The sequence below is a fragment of the Leptopilina heterotoma genome, unplaced genomic scaffold (assembly GCF_015476425.1).
Source record: "Leptopilina heterotoma isolate Lh14 unplaced genomic scaffold, ASM1547642v1 Lhet_45, whole genome shotgun sequence".
Classification (NCBI taxonomy): Eukaryota; Metazoa; Arthropoda; class Insecta; order Hymenoptera; family Figitidae; genus Leptopilina; species Leptopilina heterotoma.
Window position 1 is genome coordinate 3,895,058 of NW_025111086.1, and position 12,938 is coordinate 3,907,995.

At 21.2% G+C, this 12,938-nt stretch overlaps 1 protein-coding gene across 2 annotated transcripts in view; it reads left to right on the forward strand.

Annotated features, from left to right (window-relative positions):
• LOC122507077 (protein naked cuticle homolog) overlaps positions 1-12,938 on the forward strand; it is a 49,972-nt gene that overhangs the window by 28,993 nt on the left and 8,041 nt on the right. The window lies entirely within an intron of this gene.

Genomic DNA, 12,938 nt, shown 5'->3' on the forward strand with positions numbered 1-12,938 from the left:
ATTTCGAAAATGGTGAAAAAATGGAATTCTGTACTTTATTTCCCTTTGTATTTGTATTTTTGGGAATTTTCATGTTTTTCGGCAGAATTTTTGCTTTTTTTCTAAATTAGAATTTTTTAAAAGAGAAAATTTTTATTTAATTCTTCTATTAATTTTCTTCTCGAATTAATTTGAATTCATTAGTTTGAAAATTATTTTGAATTATTAATATTTTTAAGAAAAATAGGAAATTTATTTATTCTCATTTCGAAAAAGGCGAAAAATTGAATTCTATATTTTATTTCCCTTTGAATTTGTATTTTTGTGAATGTTAATTAAATGACTAACGATAAAAAATTTCTCCTTTTAAAAAATCGTAATAAGGGAAAAAAAGCAAAAATTCTGCCAAGAAACGTTTTTATGTTTCTTTTGGCAGAATTTTTGTTTCTTTTTTTTAATTAGGATTTTTTAAAAGATGAAATTTTTTTGTCTTTAGTAATTTAATTCTTCTATTACTTCCTTTTTGAATTAATTTAAATTCACTAAATGAGAGAATTATTTTCAATTTTTCTTTTTGAAAAAAAAAATTGAAAAGAAATTTATTCTCATTGTAATTTCGAAAATGGCGCAATTTAAATTCTGTATTTTATTTCTCCTTTTATTTATATTTTTATTCATTTTCAGGGTTTCGATGCGATTCAGAAAGATGAGGAAAATAGTCAGAGAAAGTGATGAATGTCAGAAAAATTCTTGGAAAATCTGGAAATTTTACCAAAAGTTCTGGAAAAATATCAAATTTGATTCAAAAAATCTGGTTTTTGACGTTATTTTACAAAAATTGGAGAAATCGGTCAGAGAAATCAAGGAAAATTCAGTGAATTTCATCAAAAGTAGAGGAAAAATATCAAATATCGAGAAATGATTTAAAAAAATTTATTTTTGACGGAAATTGAAGAAAAAGGTGACATTGATTTGGAAAAATAAAGGGAATGTCAGGGAATTTTTTGTCAAAAGTAGTGAAAAAGTATCAAATATCTAGAAATGTTTCGAAAATTCTGCTTTTTGACGTAATTTGAAGAAAAAAGACTTTAGTTTCTTGAGTATTGTTTTTCTATTTAAAAACATTGAATTCATGAATTTTTAAAACAAAATCTTAATTTTTTTCTGATTTCTGACAAAAATTCACTTTTAGATATATATTTTAATTTATTAGAATTAAAAATATTTCTAAAAGTCAATTTTTGTTTTTAAAAAAAGAAATAGAATTATATATTTCTTTCTAATATTCATAACTGATTTCTCAAAAAATTTTCTTAAATTTATTGATGAAGATTAATTTCCCAAAGAATTTTAGTTACAAATTTTAGTGAATTGGGAAAATTATAATTGCTATTTATAAAAATAATTGAATTTCAAAAGTTTAAAAACTTTTTAGTATTTTAATTACTGGAGAAAATTATCACAATAATTGTAATCAAACAAAAATTAATGATTTAAGTAAAAATAATTAATTCAGTAAAGAGTTTCAATTAAAAATTGCATAGATTTGAAAAAATCATAATTGCAATTTTTAGAAATGATTGAATTTTAGGTTTTAAATCTTAATTTTAAAAATTTTGACTTTTTAAAAAAAAAAATAATTAAATTTTCGAAGAACCACAATTTAAAAATTGAAAAGTAATTGAATTTCACGAAATGCCAGAATTTTTTAGCCTATTTTTTGGACTTTAACAGCAATATTAAAAAATTCAAAGTGCATTTAAGTGCGTAATTAAATTTTCAGTAAAGTTGAAATTTAAATTTTTTAGCAGTAATTAAATTTATAAAGATTTAAAATTAAAATTCTCTAAAGTTAATTTAAGTTTCGTAGAATTTTATCGAAAACTCTAATTTTTCTAAAAAAAATTTTAATTTCATCTTTTCTAAATAATTGAAACATTAAATTTTTGAACGTTAAATTAAATTTTAGAAGAAACATTGAACATTAGAAGAATTTAATTAAAATTTTAAAACGAAGTAGTTCTTTAAAAAATTTTGATTTACAACTTTGAAAATAATTGAATTTTTCGTAGAGTCAGAAAAGTTATTGTCGGACTTTTCGAATTTTCCATTTCAAGAAAATTTGTACAAAATAGTTTCGGAAATGTCGAAAAAATTGTATGTAGTTTGTTTTTATATTTTTGTTCGTTTTCCATTTTCTTTATCAGAAATGAGAATTTTACCTAATTATTTTCGTTAATTAGAATTTTGTAACATTTTGGCTATTTTAGTTTCTTTGGCATAGAAAAAAAAGTGAATTCTTTTTTCTATTTAATAGAATTTCCACTTCTCTCCGTTTATTTAAAAATATTCGAATTTTATATTTATACTTGTGGCGCAAACTGTTGCTTCTCGAAATTTGCAAGTCAAGATTCTAGACCTATTGTTATGTAAAATAAGAGAAAAATGGTTTTTGAATTATTTATTATTTCTTCAATTTTTGCCTTTAATATCCATTGGTCTCAAACTGTGTATATTTTTCTCCATTTTTGCATTTTGTATTTATTTTGTTTGTGTTTAGCATTTTATTTTTTTTTCTGAAAGAGTCTAATGAAAATAATCTAAATAGAAAGAAAAACTATTTGTATATTAATCTCAAAATCGGAAATATTTCCAAGTTTGAAAATTGTATTTAAAATTCCATTTTATTTTCTTTTGTGATGGTTGTGATGCTGTTCTCGGTTTTGAATTGAAAAGAAGTCGTTTAAAAATTGTGCGAGAGTATGTGTGAGTGTGTGTGACGAAATAGGTCTGTTTTTTTCGTTATTTATAACGAAGGTCTAACGAGGTGATACCTTGAGGTAAATAATGTTTGATGTAAAGGGGAATTTTTTTAATTAAACAAATTTAGGAATATTAAAGTTAATTAAGGTGGTTAGATCTTTTACGACAGGTCCGGATATGGTAGGTTGCTCAGTAATTATCATTGCCACATTATAGGCGAAGCCACTGCCTGGCAGGTATCCTTATTTGTATACAAACCAGAGTCAAACGAAAGGCGCAGTTTTTTTTTCTTCCTTTTTTTTCATTTAACATTCTCCTCTCGACTTCTCTACCCCCACTGTTAGGTTTCGAGTTTGTTCCATTGATGGAAAGCAACAGCAGGATGCTTAGCTTCATTGATTTAAATTAAAACAATTTCGTGACAAGTTCCTCTTTTTTTCTTATTTTTTCTTATTTTTTTTTTTTTTTTGGTCAGCGAGTGTCAAAAAATATTTATTTAAATTATTATTCATCATTTTATTTATTTATTTACTATCGTGTGAAATGCGATACTCAAGTCATTATTTTATGCAAATTACAATATTTTTTATTCTTAAATATGTCAACTTTAATTTTTGAATAATTTCAGATTCAAAATTTTAAAAAATTCAAATAATATCTATTTAACTTATTATTTAATGTTATTTATAATTTTCAGAAAATTTAATTTAATTCCTCGAAAGAATTTAATTATTTCTGAAAACTAATAAAAAATTCTTCGCAATAATTTAATTATTTTCGAAAATATTAAAATTCCTGGAAAGAATTGAATTATTTTGAAAAACTTTAATAATTTTTTTCGAATGAATTCAATTAGTTTCGTAAATAATAACATTTTTTACAATAGTTCAATTATTTTCAACACAATTTTAGTAAAGAATTCAATTATTTTCAAAAGTTTTAATGAAATATGCAAAATTTCAATTATTTTCATAAATAAGAAAATTCTTCGTACAAATTCAATTATTTTCAACACAATTTTAGTAAAGAAATTCAATTATTTTCAAAAAATGTTTTAAAATAAGCAAAATTTAAATTATTTTCATAAATAATTAAATTCTTCAAAATTATTCAATTATTTTCATAAATATTAAAATTCTTCACAGGATTTCAATTATTTTTAATACAATCTTAAGTAAATTCATCGAAGAATGTAATTATTTTCAAAAAAAATTATTAAAATTCTTCGAAAGAATTCAATTATTTTCATGAATAATAAAATTCTTCATACAAATTCAATTATTTTCATCATAATTTTAGTAAAAAAAATTTAATTATTTTCAAAAATTTTAATAAAATTTGCAAAATTTTCAATTATTTTGATAAATATTTAAATTCTTCGCATGAATTCAATAAATTATTTTCATAAATAATAAAATTCGTCGCACGATTTCAAATATTTTCGTAAATAATTAAATACTTTGTTCAAATTTAATTATTTTTAATTCAATTTTAGGAGAAAATTGAATTATTTCCTAAAATTATATTAAAATTCTTTACATAAATTCAATAATTTTAGGAAATAAAAATTTTTTTTCTCGAATTTAAATTATTTCGAATGCAATTTCAGTAAAACTACAATTATTTTCAAAAATTATGTTGAAAATCTTTGCAATAATTTATTTATTTTCAAAAATAATTAAATTCGTCGGAACAAATGCAATTATTTAAAAAAAAAATTTATTAAAATTTCTTTAAAAAATTTCATTTTTTTTCAAAAATTTTAATAAAATTAATTTTTTTTCTTTAAAACTATTTAATTATTTGTGAAAAAAACAAAATTTGACAAAATTGTTTATAAGAATACAATAATTTTAATAAAGTTTCTTGAAAGAATTCAATTATTTAAAAAAATTTTAATAAAGTTCTCCGCAAAAATTTAATTATAGTTTTATAAATACTTCAATTCTTGGAAACAATTTAATTATTTTCAAAAAACATTTTCATGAAATTTCTCAAAAAGTTTTTAATTGTGATTTTAGAATGTTTAACAGAATTCGCAAAAATTCAATTATTTTAATAAATAATGCATTTTTTCGCAAGAATTCAATTATTATTTTCGTAAATATTGGAATTATTCGCAGGAATTCAATTAATTTGTAAACAATTTTAACAAAATTTATTGTAAGAATATTCAATTATTGTTTTAAATATAATTTTAGTAAAATTCCTCTCAGGAATTCAATTATTTTCATAAATAATAAAATTCTTCGAAAAAATGTTATTATTTATAATTTTATATAAATAATTGAATTCTGTCAAGGAATTTTATTATTTGTGAAAATAATTAAATTTTTCATAAATAATAAAATTCTTCTAATAAATGAAATTATTTTGAAAATTTTAATAAAATTCTCCGAATCAATTCTATTATTGTTTTCATGAATTTTGTTTAAATTCTTTATAAGAATTGAATTATTTTCAAAAATTTGTTTTTGAGCGGAAATCCATCAATTTGAATACAAATTTAATGGAATATTTTGAATGAATTTAATTATTTTCAACAATTAAAATTTTGTTTTTTATTTTCGAAGTAAAAAAAAAAAAAATTTTGTTAAAATTCTTTATAAGAATTGAATTATTTTCAAAAATATCTTTTTGAGGAGAAATCCATCAATTTGAATACTTTAATTAAATATTTCGAAATAATTTAATTATTTTCAACAATTATTGTTTTTTATTTTTCAAGTTCGCTGAAACTATTTTAGATTGTTTGTAATTTTCCAGTTTTCTTTTTTCTTTGGTGTCTATTCTCTAATAGAGAGAGTGTCACAATTATTTTCTTCTAAAAAAGCAATTTTTTTTTCGTCTAATTTCTTAGGGGAAAAAAAAATTAATTTTAGGTATATAATGAATTTTTTTTCGGGAGTATAAATTAAAATATTAATGTATTTCGAAATTTTCCAGGTTGCTTTGTGTGAGTCTTTGATGCAATTTGTGAGGAAAATTAATTGGTCGCGTGGCAATGTTGGATTTTGAAAATATGTGTAACACATGAAGACGTGAGGATGAAGTAGAAGGAGAGAAAGAAGAAGAAGAAGTAGAAGAAGAAGAAGAAGAAAGGGAAAGATGAAAAAAGGAGCAAACAGCCGGTGCTCATAAAAGCAGTAGCCCGCGTCTCATCGTGGACTTGCTTTAAATCTAAATTTAGGGCGAGGCATAAAAATCTCGGTAGTCTCAATCGCACTCGGGATGACCAGCAGCCACCAGGGTGCATTGCATCCTCTCCCACCTCTCTTCTTTTCTTGTGTTTTGCCTCTCTTTCTGGATCTTTCTCTTTTACCTCTAGATTTTTCTCTTTTCTCTCTCTCTCTCGCTCTTGTTTTCTCCCTTTTCCCTCTTTTTCTCTCTTTATCTCACTCTTTCCTCCTTTTTTCTCCCTTTTTCCCTCTTTTTCTCTCTCTTTCTCTCTTTCCCTCCTTTTCTCTCTCTTTCTCTCCCTTTCTCTCTGTTTCTGTCTTTTTCCCTCTCGCTCCCTTTTTCTCTCCGACTCTCTCTCTCTCGATTGCTTGCTTGCTTACTAGTACCGTTCGTTATCCTCTCTCGATAACCGAGAGCGAGCGCATAGTAGTTGTGATTCTTCATTCTGTATTTTCTACTATGGAGAGCAATAGACTCTGCAGAGCTAGAGAATTATATAGACAATCGTCTCTGTGCGCGAGAATGCATTGCTATTTTTCTCGTATTTTTCTGATTCACTCGAGTCTTGGATTGTAAGACATGAGAGAGGAGAGATCTAGGTATATTCCTAGAAGCAAGAGAGAAGAGAGGCAGTTGGCGGTCGAAGGCAGGCGGCACTACTCTTCTCCTGGACCGCTATTATTGTTGGTTTCCAGGAAGAGAGACCCGACAGAGCGGCTCCCCAGTCCCCTTTCCATTCCATTCCACCTCTCTTCTTCTTCTTCTTCTTCTTGCTTCTTGCTTCTTCACCTCACTGTCTCACCAAGCGAGAACCTTCTCCAACATTCAACTGCATTCGTTACATTCGATGTTGATGTTATGTTGTTTGTGACTTAAACTGCAAAGAGAATTCCACATTTTCCTCACAAATTACTTTTTTTTTTTTTTTTTTTTTCTTTTTTTGTCAAAAAGTCACAATTCCGAATTTACTCATTTTTTTAATGACTCAGTTCTCTCTCTTTTTCTTATTTAGAGAGAGAAGACAGACTCTAGAAAGGTGATGTGGCGGTCTCGCCAAAGGAATTCCTTTGTAAAGCATCTTTCTCTCTCCTTCTCTCTCAAATCACCAATTTTCCCCTCTGGCTTTTCGAGTTTTCAGATTTAAATTCATTCTTTTCTTAGATTTTAGGAAAAAATTTTTTCGTCTAAAAAAAATTGGAAACAATATTCTCTTAATTCTTATTATTCTCTCGAAATCACGAATTTTCTCCTTTAGTTTTTCAACTTTTCTAATCAGAATTCATTCTTTTTTTAGTTTTTCCAACAAAAAAAAAATTAAGTACAATATTCATTCAATTCTTTTAATCCTTTAAACATTTTAATAACATATTTCGATTTAATTCAATTATTTCCAAAATTTTAAATAAAATTCTTTCAAAACATTGTATTATTTTCAAAAAAATTCAATTATATATAAATAATAATATTTTTTTGAAGAATTCATTATTTTTTCTAAAATGTAAAATTCCACGAAGGAATTCAATTATTTTAATTATACAATTTTTTAAAAAAATTTCTAGAAAAAATACAATTTTTTTTTAAAATATTAATTGAATTCGATTATTTTCAACAATTTGAAAAAAAATTCTTTAAAAATTAATTACTTTTTAACGTTTTAATAAAAATTTTCGATTAAATTCAAATATTTTCTAAATTATTCATAAAATTCTTTCAATAAATTTAATTATTTTCAAAAATTCTGAATAAAATTCTTTGGAGGAATTCAATTATTTTCAACACAATTTTAGTAAAGAATTCAATTATTTTCAAAAGTTTTAATAAAATATGCAAAATTTCAATTATTTTCATAAATAATAAAATTCTTCGTACAAATTCAATTATTTTCAACACAATTTTAGTAAAGAAATTCAATTATTTTCAAAATTTTTTTTAAAAATATGCAAAATTTCAATTATTTTCATAAATAGTTAAATTCTTCAAAAGTCAATTCAATTATTTTCATAAATAATAAAATTCCTCATACAAATTCAATTATTTTCATCACAATTTTAGTATAAACAAAATCAATTATTTTCAAAAATTATAATAATATTTGCAAAATTTTCAATTATTTTGATAAATATTTAAATTCTTCGCATGAATTCAATAAATTATTTTCATAAATAATAAAATTCGTCGCACGATTTCAAATATTTTCGTAAACAATTAAATATTTTGTTGAAATTTAATTATTTTTAATTCAATTTTGGGAGAAAATTTAATTATTTTTTAAAATTATATTAAAATTCTTCACATAAATTCAATTATTTTCATAAATAAAAATTTTGTTCTCGAATTAAATTATTTTGAATGCAATTTTAGTAAAACTAATTATTTTCAAATATAATATTAAAAATCTTTGCAATAATTTATTTATAAAAAAAAAATTTATTTAAATGTTTCAAATGAATTGAAATCTTTTCCATGATTCAATTCTAATAAAAATTTTGGAAGGAATTCAATTAATAATAAAATTCTTGAAAGAATTGAATTATTTTCAAAAATGTTGATAAAATTTTTCAAAAGAATTCCATTATTTTTTAAAAAAATTAATTAATTTCTTTAAAAAATTCAATTATTTTCATAAATAATAAAATTCTTTACAGGAACTAATAATTATTTTCAATAGAACTTTTAATAAAATTTTTCGAAAGAATGCAATTATTTTTAAAAATATTACAATTATTGTCAACAGTTTTTATCAAATTCTTAAGAAAAATTGTAAAATTCTTCCCAAAAATTCAATTATTCTCAAAAGATTTTTATAAAATTCTTTCTAAATTTCAATTATTTTTCAAAACTTTTCCCTCTGGTTTTTCAAAAGTTTTCAAATCAGAATTTAATCTTTTCTTATATTAGTTTTTCACAAAAGAAATTGGAAAAAATAATTTGAAATTTATAAACTTTAAAAGTAAAAAATAATTTTTAACGCAAATAAGATCTAAATTTTCTGATCAATATAAGTTAAAAGAAAAAAATATTACAGTTTGAAATCATTAATAAAATCAAAAATAAAATTAAAAAGTCATAAATGAATAAATAATAAAATAAAATAAGAAAATATTGTCTTCTGCGCAAAACGTTTTTTTCCCCTAATTTTTTAGAATATAATTTAAGTTTTTACTAAAAGTGTATTGAAAATAATTAAATTCGTTCATGAATGTTATTAGTTATGAAAATAATTGAAGTTTTTTTACTAAAATTGTATTGAAAATAATTGAATTTATACGAAGAACTTTATTATTTGCAAAAATAATTAAATACTTGCAAAGGTGTTTATTAAAATTTTAGAATATAATTGAATTTTTTACTAAAATATAGTATTGAAAATAATTAAATTCGTTCATGAAAGGTTTTTATTTATGAAAAGAATTGAATTCTTGCGAATTTAATTATTTAATGAAAATAATTGAAATATTCGATAAAATTAAAATTATTTTAATAATTATTTATGTAAAATTATTGCAATAATTATTTCAGTAAAATTATTACAATAATTATTTTAGTAATATTATCGCAATAATTATGTTTGTAAAATTATTGCAATAATTAGAAATTTTTGAAAATAATTGAATTTTGTAATAAAATTGTGTTGAAAATAATTCAATTTGTACAAAGAATTTTATTATTTACAAAAATATTTGAATTTTTGCTAAGAATTTAACTACGTATGAATATATATGAATTCGTGTGAAGAATTTTATTATTTTGAAAATAGTTAAATTTTTGCGAAAATTTTTTATAATCTTTTGGAAAATAATAGAATTTTTATACTTTAATTGTATGAAAAATAATTGAATTCTGACTTAAGAAAGAAAATTTTTAAATTATTATTATAGAAAATAGTTTTAACTCTACTAAAAATAATTATTAGAATAATTACAAAAATAATTATTGCGATAATTTCACTAAAATAATTATTGAGATAATTTTAATAAAATAATTATTGTATATAATTTTACTGAAATAATTATTGCGATAATATTACTAAAATAATTATTGCAATAATTTTACATAAATAATTATTAAAATAATTGTAATTGCATCGAATATCTCACTGACAATATTCATTGAATAATTTGGAAAATTTTTGAGCAAAATAAGTCAATGTTTACGAAAAATTCGATAAAAATTGCAATTTTTGTTCGAGCTGAAAGAAAAATTTAAGAAATAATTATCAAAAAAATATATAAATTATTATTTGAAAAAAGATTTTGAATCCGACTTGATTTCTTTCGAATAGTTTAAAAATAGTTTCTTCAAAACTAATTTCAAGTTTATATTATATTTTCGTTTGCGTTAAAAATTATATTCTTTCGTTCTGAGATTATTTCGGAGTAACTATGCTTCTTAATTATTAGTTTAGTTATACTAACACTCCCTAGTTATTATTATTTTATCGACGCAAAGACAAAAATTCAGACAAAAGAAAACAATTTCTAATATTCCCCGAAAGAAAAGATATTTTCCAAATTTGGAAATTTTTAGAGAATGCTTTCTTTTTAATGCCAGATGGGAATGAATATAACATATGGTGAACAGAATGTGACATTTTTTCTCTATCTATCATTGTGAACGTTTTGAATATTTTTTTTTAGGAAATGAATAGGAAACTGTAAAGATTGTGAAAACGGATAGGAAAATTGACAGGAAAAAATGTGAAAATGAATAGAAAAATTTAAAAAATGTCTAAATTACTTATAAAAAAAGTGTGAAAAAATTGTGAATATGAAATTGAAGAGAAAATGGAATTTATAGGGAAAATTATTTTTAGCGATTGGGAAATATAATTTTCAATGAAAATTGTTATCGTGACGGCGTATATATATGTATATAGTATAATAATAGGAGGGAAAAAAATGAGGTGTCGGCACGTTTGCAATCAACGTTTGGAGAATGTTCATTCACTAATAAGCTTTATACGTGAGCAAAATACTGATAGTGAGACTTGGAAGCGTACATATAAATACATACGCAATGTTATATATGAACACAGTCGATTTTGCTCGAATGTTTACTATACCCAATGTACTTATCTAACAGTCTGTTTAGACTAACTGAATTCTCATTGTAAAGCACCGTCAATTCCTATATTCTTCAGTCGAATTCGTAATTTGTAACACATTGTCAAACAACTCCAATTTCTTCAATGGCATTTTTTAAATTCTCCTTTCATTTTTTTCATTCATCAAAAATTAAAGAAAAAATCTTTTCTTAATTTTCGTTTTATTTGTTTTCTTTTTTTAATTTTTTATTCTCTATTCCTTTCTTTTTAATTTCTTTTTTTTTCTTTTTCTTTTTATATAAAGCTCGTTTTTTACTTTGATTTTTCTTTCTTTTTTGATTTAATTATTTTTGAATAGTTTCTTACTGAATTATAAAAACTAATAACAAAAAAATAATTTAATGAAAAAAAAAGAATTTTATTTCAATTTTCACTAGGAATTTTTTATAGATTGTATTAAAAATAATTGAATTCAACTAAGGAATTTTAATAACATTTAATCATATGTAATTGAATTCATTCGAAGAATTTGACTAAAACTTTTTTTAAATATAATTAAATTTAGAAATTTTATTAAAATTGTATTCTTGTAATTAATTTTATTAAAATTATTTTAGAAAATAATCGAAATCCTGCAAAGAATATTTTTACAATTTTGGAAAGTAATTGAATTCATTCCAGGAATTTCATTCAAATTTTGTATTAAAAATAATAATTTCTTATAAATAATTGAATCATGGGAAAAATTATATTATTATTATGAAAATAATTGAATTCTTGCAAATAAAAATTTAATTATTTATGAAAAAAATAATATTGAAGTTTTGCCAAATTTTGTTAAAATTTTTGAAAATAATTGAATTTGTCCGAAGAATTTAATTATTTATGAAAATAATTGAAATTTTGCAAATTTTTATAAAAATTTTTGAAAATAATTCAATTTTTTTTACTAAAATTATGTTGAAAATAATTAAATTTGGACGAAGAATTTTATTATTTACAAAAATAATTGAATTTGTACAAAGAAATTTTGAATATTTACAAAAATAATTGAATTTTTGCGCAGAATTTATTATTTATGGAAATAATTCAATTTGTATAAAGAAATTTTATTATTTACAAAAATAATTGAATTTTTGCGCAGAATTTATTATTTATGGAAAGAATTGAACTCTTGCGAAGAATTTAATTATTTATGAAATTAATTGAATTCTTATGAAGAATTTATTTACTTATGAAAATAATAAAAATTTTGAAAATGTTATTAAAATTTTTGAAAATAATTGAATTTGTACGAAGAATTTTATTATTTACAAAAATAATTTAATTTTGTACAAAGAAATTTTATTATTTACAAAAATAATTTAATTTTTGTGCAGAATTCAATTATTTTTGAAAATAATTGAAACTTTGCATATTTTATAAAATTTTTGAAAATAATTGAGTTTCTAGTAAGATTGTGTTAAAAATAATTGAATTTGTACAAAGAATTTTAATATTTACGAAAATAATTGAATTCTTGTTAAGAATTTAATTATCTAATGAAAATAATTGAAACTTTGCAAATTTCTTGAACAATTTTGAAAATAATTGAATTTTTCAATAAAATTGCTTTGAAAATAATTGAATTTTTTACTAAGATTTACAAAAATAGTTGAATTTCTACGAAGAATTTTATTATTTACAAAAATAATTGAATTCTTGTAAAGAATTTCTTTATTTATGAAAATAATTGAAATTTTGAAAATGTTATTAAAATATTTTTAAATAATTGAATTTGTACAAAGAATTTTATTATTCACAAAAATAATTGAATTTCTACGAATAATTTTATTATTTACAAAAATAATTGAATTTTGTACAAAGAAATTTTATTATTTTCAAAAATAATTGAATTTTTGCGCATAATTCAATTATTTATGAAAATAATTGATATTTTACATATTTTATTAAAATTTTTGAAAATAATTGA